We start from the raw sequence: 18,422 nt of genomic DNA, 5'->3' as shown, positions 1-18,422 counted from the left end.
AAAAACCTACTTTTTAAAATCACCTGCATAAAATGACTGCACAGACATAGAGTTATGATAACACAAAGAATTTTCTCGGACAATTTGATTATCAGGAAGAATATCAAAAGATTACTTATCTCCAAATATGACCTCAGCATTAATTTTGTCAGTAAGCCACAAAAAAATTAGGATACTGTATTTTTTGAACTTGCTGTATCTCCCTCTAACAGTCTGGAGTCTACCCAGAAATTCTGCATATTTACTTCCTTCTATGAGGCCAAGATTTGCAAGTTTTAAATAAGCTTTTGTACAATTATTGAATATCCATTTATCAATCCATTTTGTGACTTCCTAATACAAAAGGCTTACATTTGCACAAAATCCAAGACCTGCTACCACAATAAATGGAAAATAAGTTACTTAAATATTTTGAAGCATTTTAGCTGTTTTCACTCACTGGAAGAGAACATCTGACTCCTTTCCAAATAAAACATTGTAGAGACAACAACCTTATCTAGTCATGCAAGTAAGTAACAAACTAGTCCTATCTGAAGGGGTAAAATGAAATTGCGCATGGGGGGAAATCTTATTATTAAAATGCTTTGTTATTGGAAAACCAATGTCTAGGTCAAGACCATCCATAGTATTTCTATGACTACAAACCCCACAGAAATATTTGTTTCCAATTCCCCACAGTATGAGACCGTTACCTCCTGCTCTTCCTCCAGGAATACATGCCATGATAGAGCAAAAGCTGGAAACAAGTACACACACACACACACCCTACCTTTGCTTCTCATCAGTAGCCACTCCTTTCACCACACCTAAACCAAAATTTTAAAATCCTAGAGAACAATTTAAGGAGTGTGTCCCAGCTACTTCTGCTGTGACATTTTGGTAAAGAATTATCAAGAGAGTACAACATTACCAAATCTTTCTGAAGAAGCTAGTAAGTCAAAACTTCAGCTTCAGAGTGAGTAGCATACAGCTTCTGACCTCTATGTCTTTTTTATAGAGAAAATAACAAAAGAATTATCAAGCTCAAAGTCACATGAAAAGTCATCCAAGCATAACGAAAACAATCAACTCTAGTGAGACACATTACTGAGGTAATCTGTTGGAGGGAGAAAAATACTTTCTGCCATACTAGCTTTTAAAACAGAAGACAGTGTTTTCCACACACTGATTAGTTTAAATAATTCCTTTTGTTTTCTTCAACTTCTAAATAAATGAAAATAGATCAGCTCTCCTTCATCACAGAAATTGAATAATGAAGACTTTAGTCCTGACTCTTTAAAAATCTCCAGAAGTTTGTCACTCTATGCCCATAAACAATTTCTCTTACAGCAAGAATACATGGCTTTGTCCATGTGAAGATGCAATTCAGAGGGTAACAATGGAATAAATATTGAATTATAAAGTTCAGGTTCGTCCCAATGTTACACCAAACATCTGTAGTTTAGCCTAATCTTTAGTTAGTATTTGGGCAAATGAATAAAGTCATCATTGCCTACAAAGACTCTCACTAGAGTATTGAATAGCACAAGGTCAAGAATGTCAGACATGTCTGTGAGTCAGACATGAAAAAAGCATATTCAGGGAATATTCTTGTTTTCAGTGAATCTTGTGATAACTGTAAAATTCTGCAAAGCTTTTAGGTTATCATGTGATGTACTTTTTCATTAATTTACATGACCAAAAAGATAAAACTTGGTTTAATAGCAGTATTATCTTTGTCCACCAAACATGTAAACTCATCAACAAAACCCTAGAAATAGTTTATTAAGCATCCATTTTCCATAAGGTCATGGAGTCACTGAATCATTTAGGCTGGAAAAGACATTGAAAATCAAGTCCAGCCATAAACCCTAGCACCTAGCCAAATCCCTAAGTGCCCCATTTACATATAGTTTGAACACGTCCAGGGATGGGGACTCCAGCACCAGACAGTCTGTTCTAATGCTTGACAACTCCTTCCACAAAAAGGAAATTCTTAATATACAACCTAACTGTTCCTTCACATGACTTGAGGCTGTGTCCTCTTGTCCTACCTCTTGTTACTTGGATGAGACCAACATGCCACTCAGATCTCCCCCATGCCACCTTTTCTACAGACTAAATCAATTAAGACTCATTTGGTAAGATTTGATTTTCACCCATATATTGTCTTTATTAAGGATATTCTGTATTTGAAAGTGACATTATCATCAGGGCAAAGTGGAAAATAATTGATGCATGCTGAATTTTTTAATTATTGATTGATCATCTTTACGGTGAGAAAAAGACTTGTGGAATTAAAATAAAAAAATATTAAAAATAACTAAAACAAAACCAAACAAACTCCCACAACACATTTTTTTGTATTAAATAAACTAAAAAATAACAAAAATATGGACTGGTATTATGTATTATTCACTTGTTTATAAATATAACTGCTAATATTTTAACCAACACGTCTATATTCTCATCTAAAGACCTGCTTTGTGCAGCAGTGATGCACACGATTCCTGTAAAAGGACAAAAATAATTTATTTGTTCACTTTCCTACATAAAAATCAAATGCAGATAATTTCCACCTATTGACCATAAAATCCACATTATTAATCAGCTGCCTCCTTGCTAGCAACCATTACACTTTGTTTCTGGAAAGTATAGATCTGCAGTTCCCAATGCCCTCCACTGCAATCAGCAAAGCTATCTGAATTTACACCAGTTAAACAATTTCACATGGTATGGAGAGAGCATATGAACATACAAAAACAAGAAGTGTTCATTATAAGGTTTAAGATTCACAGTGATTGCTACCATTCCATACACCATTTTATATCCATCCTGTTTAATACCATAATCTATTTAAAAGATTTCTATGTATTGGAAACATATAAGATTTAATTTGACTCTGTTAGTGAGTTTTAATTCATATTTTTAAGAATGTGAGTTGACATAGGGAATTCCAGCAGTAGGCTCACAGATCATCAGATTACTTTTGATAAACAGAATTGCCATTTAAGGACAGCTGCTCCAGGTCTAAACACATGTGGATGTGCAAGCACAATGGTCAGCCCACAGCAGATTCTTTTTGAAAATGGGTAGTAAATACACAGAGAGAGAGGGATCTTTCCACCAATATATCCATCCCAGTACCCACCAACTTCTGCTTTAGGAATTTCCTGAGCCAAAGGCTATATTCATTTTAAAACTGAAAAGGACTTTTTTTTTCAAATCAGCAGACTAGCAGTCACACCAGTCTCAGACATAACAAATCTGATGTTACCTTCTCCCCTCAGGCCTTACCTTTTGATCTCTGACTTCTTACAGATAACAGTAGTATAGAAACACAGCATTAGAAACACAGGATGAAACGGCTCCCACAGCTCCACCAAAATTACCAAAGACCGATGAAGTAGAAATATCATATCAGAGCAGCCAGATGGTACCACTGATGAGGGAGAATATTCCAAAGTCCAAGGTAACAGCTGTCAAGGCAAACCTGCCAACTCAAAACTTGTCTGGAGCTACCCAGCATCTTGGATCCAATGCATATGGACCAAAAATAAATAAAAATCACTAAATGAAAACCTTTACTTGTCCTTTTCTACTTTTTCTTTTTCTCTCCCCCCACTCCCCTCTGGCTTTTCCTGTATCTTCTTATCGACAACAGGGAAAGTGAGGATCAGGGCTCAGCCACAAGAATAAGTTGCCATTTATTCTGTACCGTGATAATCCAAAATATTTTTAATTTAGTAAAAGTGTTCTATAGCATCATAGAACATAGATCAGAATCTCATAAATCTCTTCGTCTGCTTGGTATAGCACCAAAACCAGCAAAAATCTCGAAATTTAAAACACTAGGTGTTTTAATCCTTTTTAAAGGGCTTCATTAAAACCATTTGCCACAAGATCCAAAGCTTGTTTACTATGAAATGCTACATAAAATGCAACTGGAACACTGGCCTTTTTGTCATTGATCTGATATCTCCCTACCTGAAGCTAACTGGGAGAGTAGGAAAAGGCTACCCAACTCCTTACTTCTGCCTTTCTTGCTTCTTTCCTCTAGGCAGGTCAAGCAGTTTCTTGGTTTTCTACTCTCACCTTAAGAACAGTTACTATTTTCTGTATTTAAAACGAAAGGAAAAAAAGGGGTTGAGTCAAGCATATAAGAGCTTCTTTTTTCAGGTTCAGGGTTCAGGAAACAGCGATCATTTAAATTATAATAGTATTTTTTAAAAAAGCCAATCATTGCATTAATATGATTAGATCACAATATACTGACTTAGTTCAGCTTAATTTATTTGATGGTAACAGGCTGTTAGACAAACCAGAGCTTTGATGTGAACTAGTTCTACCCTTTTCAAACTATTTAGTAAGAGAACAGGAACAAACAGAGGCTCTGTTAACAAAGCCGTTTCTGAAGACCACATTTAAACACCAGTCATGTTACTCTAAACCGTCCAAATTGGCCTGCAAAATCTTAATATAGCCCCTTTTTAACAGAGACAAATGAGTTTGAAAACTAGTTTATCAAAATTGATTGTGTTTAGTCAAAACAAAAAAAAAAAACAAACCAAAACCAAACAACCACTATCAACAACATCCTCTTAAGAAAAGCCAAAAAGTCTGGCAGCTTTTAATTCATACACAGTAGCCTACTGCATCTGGCTTTCCCAGGGCAATCCCAACCCTACAATTACCCAGCAGTCACAACTAGTTTTCCTAACAAAGCTGAGCCTACACAGAAATACCAGTTATAATAAAGATGCATTGAGATTATTCTTCCATGTGTTTTCTAATGCTAAAGAAGGAAATTTCAGATAAATGCCAAAAGGAATAAAAACCCAGGCAATTGCATCCCAGACCATGTCATACATGATCAGCATTTCCTGTTTTCTAGCTCAGGTTCCACCAAAGGCAATTATACTTTTTCAATTATAAGAAAGAAGAGACCCATTAAATCTTGCATCATATCTATAACATACTTTTAAAGGGCAGAAATAATTGCACTGCAACCATAAAATTCATGAGGGATTTTGCTGAAAATTTCTACATCATGTCATGTCTGAATATAAGTACTGTCTTCACAAAAGCAGCAGGGTGGTAGCAAATCAGGCTTAAAATAAATTGATTATTTCCTATATTCTTGTTTTATCTCCATGCACTGGTTTCTTGACTCACATAGAGTAGCATTAACCAAAATGTAGAAAGCAGTTACAAATAACACTAATATTGTTTACATTATGGATTTTCTCTTAATCCAGCAACACTGCAAGAAGAGAAAATAAACACTGCAATAAAATGTCTTCTTTATTTTATTTTGCATAATATTAAAAAAAAGAAAACATGTTCAAATGACCTTTTGATTGCCTCTTCTGCTCTTTTCAAATCTCCCTAGCCTGTAGGAGATGCCCCTGCCTACCAACATGTTCTGCTTGCAACAATCCTTTCCTGCAGACAGAAATTTCCACAGGATGCAGTTCTGCAAGTGTGGCCTTACCAGGCCCATTTGAACAGACCAATGAGAAAGTCATTCAGATCCAAAGAGAAAGACAGACCTTTCCTAAAAGAACAGCAATAATAAAGCTGTTCATGAAGTTTTAAGTATCACAATGGCTCTCCTTTTCTGTGAAGAAGATGGTGTATTTCAGTTAGGGAAAAAAAAACAAAAAACATTGACTTGAAGTCCTTAGGAATTCCTCTGTAATAAATGCACCACTCAAAGAATCTCAGTATTGTTATCCTAGCCCTGTCTCTACATGTGTATAAGACATAACTGCTGGAAAACTGTCAAAATTACTTCAAAACACTTATTTATTTCACTGTCACTGACTTGTTAAAATTTAAATTCACCATTTACTTGGAAATAAGTAAAAAAAGATTCTTATTTGTATTTAAATATAACAAATATAACAATCTTTTTTCAGTTCAGGCACTGACAGGTTCTCATAACTAAGGGAGTTTCAGAAATTCCCAAAAGCAGTCATTTATTAAAACAATTTTATTTAAAGTATTTTGGTGCAACAGCTATTTCAGTTAGACAGGTAGGCTGTTGGAAACAGATGTTGAAGCTTAAACTGATAGACATCAGACAAAAAATTTGTCTCAGATTGGAAGATATAAAAGGTAATTGCTTCTTTAAACTCACCAGCTACAAGGAATACATCTGCAGTAAATTTTCCTGGGTGACGTCCATTAATATGAATAACTGTATAATCAAATGCTGTTTACAGGGTATTTTTTAAATCACATGATACTTATGAATGGATGAACTGTAGCTCAACATTTTTAATTTACAGTGCACTTTCTATCCCTTATGCTTTTGCATGTAAGTCTTCAAACTTATTTCCCAATTATTCAGTCACAGAACCACAAAGCCCTCAAAAAAATGAAATGTGCAGGAGTTAATTTCAGGAATGTTTCAGTCTCAGAATGAAGCATCAAATGAGTACATTTTCATCTGCTACTTTTCCTTTCTCAAAAGAGGTTGTCAATGATGGCTACCCTGGCAACAAGACACAAACACACAACATCAGTGTTCAAGCAGCTAATCAAGGACAGATGTCTCAAGAGAGCATCAAAGCAGACTTCTGCATTTCCCAGCATGTCTTACTTTTCTACAAATAAAAATATCCCTATAGCAAGGAAATCCAACTGAATTCTCAAAGTAAAGACATGTTTTTGTTTTTTTTTTTTTTCCAGTGCATCTTTCTATATTTTAATTACAGGTTCCCTGCCAGTTTAAATAAAGGAGCAGAAACATTTGCCACAGCCATATGGAAGCATCAAAGAGCAAGAGTGTTTTCATGGGAAATACTTCTCAAGTAATTTTCATCCTAACTTCCAAGGTACTCCAGCATCCCTTTATGATGCTGAGTGCCTTAACTTATAATAAACACATCAATAATTTCAAACTGATTTCAGAGTATTCTGGCATTCTTCATTAAAGGTCTTCTCTCAGGGTTTCAAAGATCATAGACTCACATGTTCCCTTTTGCAAAACCTACACACACAGAAGTCTTGTGTGATCTATAAGACTTCATTTTCCCTAGAAAATGAATCTACATCAATAAAACCCCAGGCAATCCTGATTTCAGTTACCTTTCTTTTGCATAACAACATATGTTTGTTACATATGTGAAACAGCTTACTGAACAGATTATTGAAAACTTTTTACAGCATATGACTACAGTGCAACATTAATTAGTAACATTTTAATAATAGCAGTGCTAATTAATTCTTCCTAACCTATAGAAAAACAAGCATGTGCAATGCTGCTAGTGTTATCATTCCATGGTGTACTTTTCACACTGAACATACATTGTGCTGATGAGAATTCCAACATAACACCTCCCAGAACACAGAAGAGCTAAGACAGAAATGTGGAGACAAATTGATTTGCCAAGACAGAACGACATGTGAGCAGATGCAGGCAGTTTATGGCAACAAATCAGTGTGGGAAAAATTCAAGTTTTGTTCCCTTTTTGTTTGCTCTTAAGAAGCAATGAGTACATTCACATCTTGTCCCAAATTCCATTAAATTAATGATAGGACTCTCAATCTACTAGAATCTCAACACACAAGGCTAAACACAAGGTCACAGTGTCAGAATGTATGCCAAGTCAAGCAGCATATATATGCACAGGATCCCCATACAAATCTGCAATCTGAAGCACAATAGTAGATCACCACCATCACTATGCAAAATTGTCTTCCAGCCTTAAAAATCTTTTAGGCATTCTGGATATAAAATATGTGGAATTTTTTTTCACATAGATCCAGTTATAAAATCATTGTTAGTGATAGGAAAGCAAAAGCAAAATTGACTATTTAAAAAAAGCTAGTTAGTTTTCAAAAAGACCAAGTGAACATTGGAGAATCCCATGGCCAGATCTTTTACTGTATCTTTTTTCCTGAGAATTCAGCTTTATTTGGAACAATAAATCAAAGTCACTTTGCTTCACTATTCTAAATTCCAAAATTTAATCAACAATTTGAATTTAATCAACATCGTTTGCTTTCATGAGTTAGAAGTCACCTGCCCTCCCTCTTGAAGGTACATCAAATTCTCTTTGCAATTTTGATTCTAAAAAGTGGGATTCGGAGCTTCTCATTTGCTAGTAGCAGCACCATATTTTGGTCTAAAAGAGTTCTTTCTCTGCCATAAAGAACTAAGACAACTAATAGCTCCCCACTGAAATGGCAAAAGATGTACAACAGCTATCCACTGGAAAGATGAGACACCAGCAGAAAACCTGTCAAGATGCAAATACACACCTTAATTCATATTGCTACATGTAAAAAATAATTTCATGAGACTAATGAGACTTCTAATCACTAAGAATACTAATTACAGAATTATCATCAGACAATCAAGCATTCTCTCTACTTAATCCTGGCTCAAGTAAATACCAATTGACACTGAATGACAGCATGTAACACACTCCCACCTTCACATCTTGGAAAGCTGACTGTGAGAACTTTAAAGTAAAACAGTTCAGGAGAAGGCAGTGGATTAATTCAAATTACTGTTATTATGTGCTTGTTTGATCCAACAAGCTGAATGCAACAAGCTTCATCTTATTTCTGCCTATGCACCATTCCTCCCCTCCACCACAGCAATGCAAAAATGGAGTCCAGAGAACTCTCCTCAAATTGCAACTGAAAACAGAACTCCAGTCAAAGGGGTATCAGCATGATTAAAACCATATAGTGACATATTATTCACAACTTCCCACTTCCTTGATGTGTACAGGTCAATGCTAGTAAAATAATTAATATAGAATATGATGAACTAGACAAATGAGTAGGAACTCACCAGCCTCTCATCACCTCCATTTCTCACACTTAGGCACATTCACTTTAATTTCTACAAATACCTGTATGCTTGTCCCCAAAAAACACCAAGAGATGCTCTGACAAAAAACAGTCGTGGCTCAAATGTTGTCTCAGACCTAACTGAAAAACACCACATTCCCTTATAAGCAGGCTAGTTTTTCTCTTTCTGTGCCTTTCTTATGAGACTTCACATTCCTCTGATCCATCTCATCTAGAAATTGAATGAACAGAAAATTAAATTTGCAAATGTCATTTCTTGTGAATCTATAACAATTAGATAGTAGTAAAAAGAGTTGCTAGAAGTCATACAATTTTGGATCTACTAAATTGAGCTGGTCAATTTGCTTATATCATGGGCAGAGTTGCCAGCATAAATTTTATTTATTCTGTTGTCTGTAGTGCAATTCCTTCAAGATAAAAATTTCAAAGAAATACAGTCAGCAGAAACATGCTTGGAAATTAGATGTGTATATGCTTGCGTTTCTCCCAAACAATTGGTTACTTCATATTCAAAAATTTCTTACTGCTGTGGATACTCCAGCTCTTGCAGTTTACTTTACTAGCAGATCTCTACCAGTGGATCACAGTTTCTTCCAGAATACAAAGCTACCAGACACATTTTTATTTAATTTGCAGTGTTTTTCTGTATTTACACAATTTGTGTGGTTATGGAGATTTATCATCTCTCTGAACTTCTACCCAGATACAGATTCACTTATAGCCCTAACCCAAGAGCATGCACTATGATTTATTATCTACTGATACCACCAGCAACACCCAGGGCCATTGTGAGACATCAGAACTCTACCTAAATTCAGCTGCTTCCAAGAAGATGCAAGCTTGCAAATAAGAAACATTAATGTTGTACAACATCCTGATGTAACTGAGTAGTTTTTGTTTACATGTTCTTATATTCTCTAATTTCTGCCATGACAAGGTATTACAAAGACAGTTCAATAATATATAGGAAGCATATCCATTAACATCATCATTAAGTCAAGCAGTTTTTTTGGTAACTGTAAAGTTAAAGTTAACCAAGAAAAGGTATTTTTCAAAACTACAGTTAACACAATTAACCCAAATTGCTTCTAGTTTTTATACCTTGTGGTTCACTCATATTGAAGATGATGGTACAAATCTTGCTGTGATTCTCAGCAGCCACTGTTAATTCATTTAAAGTTTTTGTGGTTGTGGGGGTTTTTTGGTTGTTTTTTTTTTTGGGGGGGGGCCTTTTTTGGTTTTTTTTCTGTTTGCTTTTTTTGCGATGGTTAAATGCACTTATTCCTGATTTAACTATCAGGTACAAGGATGGTAAGATAACAAGCTGAACTTCTTTCTTGGTCATTCCTGCCATCACCCAGCTCTGGAGTCAGCCTAGGTACATCATTCAAGCAATTGGACAAATTTTGGTCCTGAGTAAACTGACAGAACGGGGGCAAACTAGTGAAGTACTGCACCAACATTTATCCCTGGAGCTTTTCAGAACTGTGGCTTTCCAATCAAATGAACTGGAACTTACATTAAAAATTACCATCTGACTGTCTGATATCTAAAAGGATAGCTTAATGGGGGAAAAAAATGCTATGGAATCAGAAACAATGATCTTGTATAATTAAGGCAGTAAATTATGTTGGACTCATATCTGTCCTTGGTCCAAATCCACTAGGAAAATTCTAACACTATCATTATATTCTCACAAGCTGCTTCTTCAGCTACTATATATTTTTTCATAAAACTATATACTTCTTAATAGGCAAAAAAATAGTCAATACATGCAACATAAATTATAAAACCTAGGCAAATGAAATCTCTCATTTAGAGAAATACTTGGTTCAGATTTATACCATTTAAGTTATCACCAGGATGATGGATATTGTCTCAGATTAAAAGAAAGCCTAAAAATATAAAAATACAAAAACAAGTTGGAAGTTTAAAAGTAAAACATGCAATTCTATGCTGTTGCAAAATCCTCTCACTATCAGCAAGCTCATGGAACTTTACTCTTACTCATAAAGTATAAAAGCAAACATGACTCTTTCAGAAAATTAGACAGCACAAATGCACATTGTGCAAGCTCCTGTTTAAAATCCTGATTTTTAATTTGAGAATGAGCTTAAAGGCTGAAATTACTACAAAATGAGAAACATGTCAGCATTATGTCTAAATAATTTCTGCATAGCAGAAAATACTGATGTCATATATGCACTCTTCTTTACTATCTTCCCAGACTAAAAACCCAAACAAAGTAATTTTCACCCACAACACTGAATTGATGTTGACAAAGCAGTAGGTTAGCACTTCACCATTTCTATCTTGACTAGGAACAACACTTCATCACATCCTATCAATTTCATGATGAAACTCTGACTTCAATGACTTTATGATGTATAAAAATACCCTTCAAAGAGTGGGCATCCAATCCACTTTCCTCTGAAAGTTGAATGAAAACTTGGCCTTGATGGTAATAGGAGGAGAAAGACGAATTTTATATTTGTGAGTACAGGCAAAGCACAAGGTTTGCTGACAGACTGAAGAATATTCTTGTGGAATGTGAGAAGGAAGAAAGCATTAATACTGCAGATTTCTATTTTAAACTTGAAAAATACTGCCAGATTTCCAAAAGTGATTACAAAAACTTTAACAACCCACAATTACCTTAAATTCAGAAAGGCGATAAGTTCAAATCCATTCTATGCAGTATCTGTGACACTGGGGACACATTTCAATGAACACATTTAAAATTTCCAAAAGCCCATAACCAGCAAAGAAATTTTCAAAGGATTCATAAGAAGAAATGCAATTTATTGGTGATTACAGACATGAAAATAGTCTAGTCAATATTTATATAATCAGGAGGAAAGGAGGAGGAAAAAAAATTAAATCACTGAGGCAAATTAGATTATTTCCTTTAAGGGAATATTCCTCGATCTGACTCTGCCAGTCTAACTTTCCTGGGGACAGCATGGGAACTTCCAGTGTACCTGTGTAAGGAGAGGCAAGGAAGCAAGGCATGACAAATCATCCTGGCAGAGCTCCTGCACCTTGTTTGCACGATCTGCTGCCAGCCACTATTGGAGAATATCCATGAGCACTGTCATGTACTGCCATGAAACTATTTGAGACAGCCTTTGTCAGCTTCAGGCTGCTGTGGCACAAGCGAAGTGATCCCACACCAGCCGACAGCGCGGCCGTGCTACAGCCACGTTGTGATAGCTGCTTACCCATACCAAATACAGGATCAATTCAATCATGATATTGAACCAGTACCACGGTCGAATTGTTTCTTTCTCCAGCTTATGTCTACAACAAACTTAGGAGTAGTTTCAGATGACACATCACAATTACTGTTAAAGCAAAAAGATATATATTGGGGAATAGGGAGAGAACACACTATTCAGGACTACATTTCATATAGGTAGCTGTCATTTAATTGACACCCACTGAAATGCCTACATGAGACAAAACTTGTTGCACCCTCAATTGATACTTCAACTGCAACAGCTATTTGTCTCTACAGTGTAACTTAGATATTATCCTCATTTTCACAGAGACTCTGAAGCAGTTCAGAATATAGCAAGTCAACAACAGCACCACAAATACATGGTTCCCCATCCTATATTTAAAGAGCATGGTATTTTTCAACTGACTATCAATCTACTGTGATGTCATTCTGGAAGAAAAATAGTTTTGTACCTTTACACCTATTAAACATGTTGAATAAGTCTCAGAGATGATTAATAATACTTCCACACAAACTCCTAGCTCTGCCACAGCCAAAACAAACAAACAAAAAATGCTTTAAGCAACCCCACTGCAGGTCATCCTAAAGACAAGGACAGACCCCTTTGCTGCCAAGAGCATTATAAACAGGTATCAGGCTTATCCTCCTCAATTAGAGGCTTTTAAAATTGCTAATAGAGGATGTAAATGGTTTTGATTTACTACTCAGATCTTTATTAAACATCTCCATGACCCTGTTTTATGCTGGCTTTTCCTGAGCATAAAAGTGCCTCACCCCACACAATTTTTGCACACGTACTGCAATTGCTGCAACCACTAAAGCTTTTTATCATTACTGTTTCCAGTTCATTTCCATAAGGGTGTCAGAAAACAGACAACAGACTGATGTATATCACATGCAGAGACCACTGGCTTTTTAAAATGTGTTTTGTGATAAGCTCTGAGCATAATTAGGCAAATTAATAGTAATTAATGTCCTGGCCACCTGGGTTCTTTTCAGTTCTACACTAAAATATAAACCATAAAAAATTAGAAAAATAAATAAATAAATGTTAAAAAAACCAGACTCTTGCAAAATAGCTTACACTACCCTGCCATTTGTTTCTCTAAACTGTTTTCTGCCATCTTATTACTTTCAACTTAGCCCAATAGAAGAAGCGTCAAGTGAACAAAAAGTATACAACTTTCCTTTCACACACCCCCCGTCTGCTGGCTCGCTCCAGTCAGTAACTTTTCCATCAGTTTATGCTTTTCAATCTGAGCTGAATTAACTTCCTTAAAAATTAGTATTTTTGCTTCCCTTCACTCTTCAAGAAAAATGCTTGCTTTCCTAGGATACAAATTATTACAAATTCTACCCAACCATTCCTTGTAATATATGCTTGCTTTAAAACTCTTCTACCTCATTTCTACCTGGTGCTTGTTATGGTACAGGCAGTTTTGTAAAACAGATGGTACATACAACTAAATAAGGGGACGCCAATTATACCATAAGTTCAATTTGAAGTATTGAAGCCTTACAGTTCTACTTTCACAGTAACAAGCTATGTTAGCAAAAGCTTATATTTTAATTGTGATAAAGTACTATAATTTAAAATCTGATATAATGTTGAAGCCTTGTTTCATGGTCTAGTAAAATATCTTTTTGCTCTTCAAGGTAACTACTGTGACTGAAAATTAAGATAATTGCTATGGAAAATTATTTCCCCAAATTATAATTCAATGGGGAAATAGCAGAAAATCACTAAACCTGAAAAATCAGCTTGGACAAAAATAACTTCCTGTGGTGACTCAACTTTCATTTGGCTAAGTAAAGAGAGAGGAGTCTTATCTGTTTATCACCCTTATTCTAGAGTATTGCTGCAATATTTCTTCCTATTTGATTAAAACAATTACTAATTTTTCTCTAATCTCTATTCACATGATTTCTTCTAAAGCTGATGCATGGTGGTTGCCACTTCCTCTGCAATCTTGACTTCAAGAAACAACATTGAGCTGAACAAACATCATGAGAAATACAATGCAAATCCTAGTAGCATTATAAAACTATTTCTGCAAAATTTAAGATACAACGTAAGATGTAGCCTCTTAAAAACAACTATGCATATTCCAGCCATCTTTACACTTGCTTATTGTTCCATTGTGGAAACAAGCAGCTGACTGTGACTGCTACACTGTGTGGTAGGACAGGTGTGGTTTGGCTCTGATTGCCCTACAGAAGTCTTATGAAAAGGCAGCTTTAGGGACACTTTCTATTAGTCTTATTTTTCTAATAAATACTTGTCTGGTACACAAGAAAACTATAAAGAATTGTTCCTAAATCTTATTCAAGTTCTTCTTGAGGCTTACTGGAAGCACTACACAAGTGAAAAGCATTATTGCCATTTAACAGACATGTGGAAATCACAGACCAATTTAAATTAAAAATAAGGCCAACTTCAGATTTTCTACATACTCCTATGCTTTCAAGAGCAGCATAATTGAAGGGGAAACATGGGATACCAGGCTGAAAAACCTGTGATCCCAGACCAAGGGAACGAGTTATTAAATAGCCCCCAGTCTCTCCTCACTATTCTTTGCTAAAACACCAGCTCCTTACTTTTTTACCCCTCCTTGTACTTACAAAAACTCACCCTTCTTCAAAAGAACTAAGACCCAGAATGAAGTTTCAGCACAGATTAGTCTGCATCACACACCTTTTCTAGTACTGTTCTCGAGTCCAGGGGTCAAACAGCTCTGCTCATTAGGCGACACTGCTTCATCCAAGCTCCTGCAAGGCTGTCCAACAAACCTGAGGGAGCTGTTTTATCAGGAAGCATGTGCAAGCACCTGAACCTTTCTGCCTCAGACACTCGATCACATCAAAAAAGGAGCTTAAAATGCTGAACTTCAAGAATGTAAACAATAAAATACAACATTCAAATAAATTCTGGCTGTTTTCTATGCTGCACAAACTAGCGTTTAGTTTTCTCCTAAAACTAAGGAGAAAAAGCTCAATACATTTAGCTTTTCCCATTTCCTTTGAGTTTGTGTACTGCAGAGGCTGATCTTAGTTTAGTCCCCTCTTGCGAGACAAGACAGCAACTCAGAATAAACAATACATATTAAGCAAGTGATCATACATGTTTTCTCAGTACAACTATCAGAAGGACTTCTGTTATGTTCCTGTGAAATATACTGGAAAGAGAGTACAGAAAAATTCTCTTGGAGCTATTTTAGCAGTAACTAACACAGTATTTCTAATGATTGCAAGTCAGTTCTTCACAGCCCAAGAATGAAGGTTTCAACAGCTTAAAATCACACATACAGACAGCTGAGGAGTCCATATTCCCACCAAACAAAACTTTATCAACTAAATCAATAGCACTATAGGTAAAAAGATAATCACAAATATCACACAGTAGACTTAAAAATGGCAACAGTCGGAGAAAAAGGTTTTGATATAGTTTGATGAGCAGGAACATAGTCTTACAACTCTAAAATAAAAAGAAGAGTCAAAAAAATTAACAAACGCAAATGTATGTTGAGCAACTAAGCTTAACCAATGTTGTTTCAGGTGTAATAATTAGTGTAAATTATAAGACTTTAGCATTTATAACAAAAAAGAATTATCAAAATTTAAAGGTTTTTGAAAAATAGTTTCCTGGGCGAGGACTAAAAAGAAATTTATCAGTATTGGTCTTCAATTTACCATGAGACAGGGTAGCAATGCATATTAGTTTTGAATGACACAAAGAACAATGATGGATTAAACATGCACTTGCTTTTATTCCTGCCTCCCAATCACAGGGAAACTGCACAAGCATATCCAGAGTTAATTAGATTAGCAAGCCTAGTATCAGAAAGCAACCTTCACCTGTATGTCTTCAACAACTCTTAACCTGCTCATAAGTTTATCCTAAATTTTTTTTTCACTTTCTTGATAGAAATCGATTTTAATTTCCCTGAATCCAGGAATTATTAATTTAATGAGTGAATCCTAAGTAAGAGTAACCAACTGAAAGCATTCCTTAAAAATATCTTGACCAGGCAGATATGTCTTGTATTCCAAGGTCTTCTCAGAGAACACTGAGCCTATAAGATCTGAAGGAGAAATGTGAAGATGAAACATACTTTATCAGTCACATCATTAAGTATCTCCTTCAACTTCCCCATAAAATAACACACTAATAAATTACTATAATTTAGTATTCGGGCTTTACAAAGGCCAAATGACACTGCTCAACTGCTCCTAGTTCACTTCTACCTATGTAGATCCAGACCAAAACCCTTTTAACAGTGAGATTTCATTTATTTGGTAGTAATACCTCTTATGTTGAAAAGAAATTCTTTCAAAGCACTGAGTAGAATAAAAAGTAAGTACAGAAAAGTTAGAAGAACAAGTGAAACTTCTTAAGTTTAAAACAAATCCAACTACACCAACAGCCTAAACAGACAACTGGCCTCCTGGTAAAACTTTTTGTGGGCACAGAGACTGGCCTAGAGCATCAAACTTGCATCTCTTTTTTAATATCAATTTCACAAACCTCAAAAAAGTGAGACAAAAATAACCTGACATATAAAAATTACACACATGTTTCTAATACATGCAGATACTTCTTTTTGCACTATCCTAGACTTACAGCTCTACAGTCAGGCAGACGTGTTTTTACTCTTTGATCTGTGTCAATTCTAAAGAGTCCAACAACACCTGAGAAGACAGTCGTGAGCAGCACATCCACCACCTGCATTAAGAAGACTGCTCACCTCCCACATATACAGGTGTGTGATCTCTCCAGTTAACTAAAAGAATGCAAGCCACGTACTTTCAAAGCAGAAACTGTTCATAACAAAAAGGTGTCAGGATTGGAACTGCAGAAAAGATTGAAAATTTCATAAAGCTAAAAATTCTTTGTCTAGTCCCTAACATCCCACATGTGGTTAAAATACTGTCCAGAAGTGAAATTTTGCACAACAGAAGAATTATGGAGACTGCTGTTTGAGGAGGTAAGTACCGTATCTACTCTATGTGTTGTCTTTTCCCAACTTGGAAATTAAACTTGAGATAATTTTAGTAAGGAGATAATATAAAAAAGTATGTTTATTTGAAGGCCTTCAGGGGCAGTTATGGAAAGACACCCACAAAAGCCCACCTCCACAGGGATGAATACATATTTATAGGTTTTAGGAAATTTGTATAATTGATAAAAAGCAGCAATTAGGAGGACAAGTGGTGATTCAATTTCCCCCCCAGGTCTAGCCCCTTCTCTGGAGCACCCCTTTCAGCACTAGTTGTACTTTGCCCATGAAAACATATAGCAAAGAGTTGTTCTCAGCCTTGGTTCCCAGGAAGAACCAAGATAGCACTGGGGCCTTGTACCGCCCAGGGCTTGAAGTTCTGGAATTTGTTTTGTCTTTCTGCTTAGGGAACGGCCATGGAAAATTACTGGCAAAACTAGCTACCAATACAATAGGCTACAGTGCTACAAATATATGTGCCAAGAATACAGAGGATATATAAAAGGTAAAAAAAGGCGAAACCCAAAATGGCATCATATGGGATTCCCTAAATTCTTCAATCCAGTATTCTTTCCCAAAAGGTTTATCAATACTTTCATCAAAACATCCTCTAGAAAACTTCTTTCCAATAACATTCTGTTTTAAGTTTACTTAATTGCCCCAGAATACTGCCTGTAACAGTTCATTAATTGCCACTGGATTTTATCTTACTGCTATTTAAGGCAAAGGTGGCCTACATTTTACTATTCTTATAAATGTGAGGACCTGAAATTAGGAGACCTTCAAAATGGCCATCATAATAGCACACATCAGAATCTCCTTTATTTATCATTAGTTGGAAAATAAATTTTCAAACTATTTCAAAATGCACAAAAAGTCAATTCTGATACAGTATGAGTAATTGCAATTCTATATTCAGTCTAAAAGAAGTCATCTTAGGCTTGATTCCTGTCACTCATAGGTTTATGGTAGGTACAGAGTTTATTCAATGTCTTAAAGAGGTTCATATTGTTCTGTCTGCTAGTATTAAAAGAACCATAAATGTATACAAAAATTTAATTCTTTATCCTGCATCCATTAAATGTCTCAAAGGACTCCAGGCCACCTCTTCACACATGTAAGTAAAAGCTGAAGAATAAAAAGCAAGGACTGATTTTATCTCAAGGTTATGGAAACATCATTAAACCATAAAACCACGCTGTCAAAAATTTATCTTGACATTAGAAAATGTCTCAGTGGAGTTAAAGCCTTACCACATAATTAGCTGCAGATAATTCTGTTTAATACTGAGGATCAGAATTTTAAAACAGTCACAACCTTGATAAATGGCACGTTAAATAAACTGAAGCTTGCAAAAAGTGATCAGATAACAA

General features: G+C 35.5%; 1 protein-coding gene across 2 annotated transcripts in view; it reads right to left on the bottom strand.

The window, feature by feature from the left end:
- The window catches only part of SMYD3 (SET and MYND domain containing 3), a 385,012-nt gene that overhangs the window by 305,112 nt on the left and 61,478 nt on the right, over positions 1 to 18,422 (bottom strand). The window contains exon 1 of one of the 2 annotated variants that reach the window (XM_072927229.1): positions 3,277 to 3,390. The exons of the other annotated variant lie outside the window; for it this stretch is intronic. The gene's annotated coding sequence lies outside the window, so the exon portion shown is untranslated. Of the gene's footprint in view, positions 1 to 3,276; positions 3,391 to 18,422 lie in introns of those variants that run through there. 2 annotated transcript variants of the gene reach the window in all.

This window comes from Taeniopygia guttata, chromosome 3 (genome assembly GCF_048771995.1).
Source record: "Taeniopygia guttata chromosome 3, bTaeGut7.mat, whole genome shotgun sequence".
NCBI classification, from domain to species: Eukaryota; Metazoa; Chordata; class Aves; order Passeriformes; family Estrildidae; genus Taeniopygia; species Taeniopygia guttata.
Note: the sequence above shows the minus strand (reverse complement) of the source record. Positions and strands in the feature narration are given on the sequence as shown.